This window comes from Lygodium microphyllum, chromosome 1 (genome assembly GCF_053477565.2).
Source record: "Lygodium microphyllum isolate KBCC chromosome 1, Lygodium_microphyllum_v1.1.10, whole genome shotgun sequence".
In the NCBI taxonomy this organism is placed as follows: domain Eukaryota; kingdom Viridiplantae; phylum Streptophyta; class Polypodiopsida; order Schizaeales; family Lygodiaceae; genus Lygodium; species Lygodium microphyllum.
The window spans coordinates 43100106-43103404 of NC_141135.1; positions in this window are offsets into that span (position 1 = coordinate 43100106).

The following is a 3299-nucleotide window of genomic DNA, read 5'->3' on the forward strand; positions in this document are numbered from 1 at the left end:
AGGAGTGGATTGCAGTCCTAAGGAGATGCTTGTAGATTTCCTTGGTCTAGTGGGACAAGAGCACCTACTACCACAAGTATCCTATGTGTTTTCTATCATTGTCTCTGTGGAGGAATGGATCAAGGCCTCGCAAGTCTACCTTGAGGAACATGAGGCCACTTTTTTGGAGCGAAAATCTACTGGAGAGGTTCCTATCAAGGGACTATAGTATGTTCCTATGAATGATACCTTTGTTGATAAGCCCCAAAGGAAAAGGTTCTATAGGGCAGTGCTAAGGGTTCTTGAGGGCATGAAGAAAGCAAATCTACAATATCTTGCACACAAACAGAAGTGTTGTCTTGTTGAGTAATTTCACAATTTTGTATGCTTTTTGCATGTGTTTCTAGGGGATGAAGAGAAAGAGTCTATCGAAGACCTAAAAAATACATAATAGCCCTGTGAAGTGGAGGCACATGGAGTGCAAGAGGTTTTGCAGCCAGTAAATGTGGCCAGTGAGAGGGAGCAAAGTGCTCCACTTGATGTTGAAGCTTTGAGAAGGGAGAACACAAAGGTGGTGGATTCTATTGTTGAGCAAGAGGTTGAGGAGAATGTTGCTAAATTTTCCACAGCTCTACTCCCCTCCTTCCCTATTGGCAAAAGGCAATATGTTGTGTCTGATATCCATGCCCTTTTTAACATTAGGGAGCACTACTACCTAGCCCTTGTTGGATAGAATCTAGGAATAGATTCTAATCTTATTATACTAGATTTGGATAAGTATCTACTTGTGGATTCAAATGTCAAGGAAATGGAATACCTCTCCGCAGCAAGACTTTGACTATGATATACAAGGATGCATTCCGATATGAGTCATCCGTTCCTTCAAAGGAAGAGTTTGAGGCAACACAAAAAATTTTGAATGTTTCTCACTTGGGAAGATCAAACAAGGACTTGACTCCTAAGTGCTTGCAAATCAGCCAATCATTCAAATATGAAGTGAGGAGTTGCTTATTTCAAATGAAAATCGAAAGGTTTGTTTCATAAACTATGTCCATTTGGATACCATATTGATTTCCATTAAAAATTTCCTGAGACTCACTAGGTATGTTTGCTATTTCTCACCTTGTCATGTACAAAGATGGTTTCATTGGTGGTATAGGGTGCAAACGGAAGGGAGGTTTAGGTAAAGACTCTACCTTGGGCCATTACATCAAAGACCTCACCTTTCCAAAGTTCATTGCACTCCACCACAAGTTCTCAAGGGACAATGCAAAGTGCTCTCTTTTTGCATTGAAGACCCTATTAAGATAGCTTGGAGGGTATCCTATTAGGTGGAACACATGCAAGATAATGTTTTTGTAGAAACATGAAGCTATAAGAATTTTTTGTCAGCCCTTGGTTTTCAGAGACTATGTGCCAATATCACTTAGCGTATGCATCATTTGAGCTAATGAACGGGATCAAGGATCCCAATATGCTTGTCGAATATGGAAAAATGCACTTTCTTAGAAGTAGATCAATTCCAAAAATTGAGCAATGGTCTTTCAGAGTAAGTTTCATTATTGTATACTCAAGAATAGTGGTTTTCTAAAAAAGTTAGTTGTATATTTGTTATGTAAAATGTTTTTTTCAAAAATAGATAATTGATAAGTGTTCCTCAGTGTCAAAATTTCTACAAACACCTCAAGTATTTATGAGAAACTATTGGTTATGGATATCCAAGTTTTTCCTTACCTTTTGTCTAGTTTGTCGCCAAATAGTAGATTTGATTGATGCATTAAAATTCTACTATGATTCTTTTAATCTTTGTCTCTCCAAAATGTTGCATTGCTTTGTTGATTTTAGATGTTCTTAGTGCTTCTTTTCTATTAGCTCTATGGACAAGCTTTATGTATGTCCATTGGCGTAATTCTTCTAAATTGTTGGCTTCCTCTACTCCTCCACCATGTCTTGTATGGCTGAAATAGCTAGTGCGTGCTTAATAATGGGTTTTCTCCGTACCTTTAGTTGACCACATTGATAAACTACCATATTCCTTGGCAAAAGAAGGGGTGTGGTTATATATAATGTGCTATCAAAGCATGCGAAAGGATGCTAGATTAGTGTTTCATGCACTGTGATTAAACAATTATACTTTATCAGATATTATGAAGATAACATAACATGTAGTGGGTAATATGTTGATCTATCCATGGCACACTAACCATTGACTTTTTAAATTCGTCCAATGTTGTTTCAAAGTCCTGGTAGTCATCTAAGCTCTATGGTTGCATGTCACAAAACTTAAAGATTGTATCTAAAAACTTCCAAACATTGGCCTTGCATGATCATGCTTCACCACTGTTAGCATGGTCCACAATTGCATTTTGGACGCATTTCCACCTATTGAATTAAATTCTTTGAGTAGAATGTTTTACTTGACTAGGATTATCTAAGGGTGGTGGAGATAAAAGTCGTTGTGCTTTCACACCCCCAACAAAGAGTTTCTTTGCAACCATCCTTTAACTTTTTCTCATCCCTTTCAATCTTCACATTTCCACCATGTAAACCAATGTTTGATAATATCTTCTCAAGTGTTGCAATTGCCTTGACCTATGTAGACCTAGGTCGCATTGTCCAAGCAAAACATATATACAAGAAAAGTAATTTCTCAATGATCTTGCACAGACCATGCATTGTGCAGATATGGACTCGAGATAAGGGAATATCTAAAACCACTCTCAAACTTGGATCTTTGAGGTGCCTATTGGTTGCCTTTTTCCTATTCCTTTTGTCAAGTTCCTTTGTAGCGCCTACATGCAATATATGCATGGGCTCTTTGAATTTGCCCCTTTTGAGACATTTTACATGGACTTTAGGATCTTCAAATCACCTGCTAGATGCAACTCTACTTTGAATCTTCCAAATCCTTCCACATCTAAGATTCTCTCCTTCATTTTCTTACTAATGATTTGGGGTATATTTGTCTTGTGGAAAATCCAATGCAAGGTTTCAAAATTCTTAGACATAACATGGAATACACGCATATTATAAGCATGTGACACAACAATAGTATTAGGATATGTAAACTTCCAATTTAAGATATATTGCTCACCTCAAAGGACCCCAGAGAGAATATATTATTCTCAAACTGGGTACTAAACCATTTTGGATTGTGCTTTGAAATTGTTGGATTGAGTGTCCTATTCATCGAGGTGATGGTGACCCATTCTCGCTTTTTATCCTTCACAATCAAGCACTCATCAAGCTTGAGTACAAATTTCAAGAGACCATCACATTCATCTAGAGTCATCTCAAATAATTGAACAAAGTATGAGTGT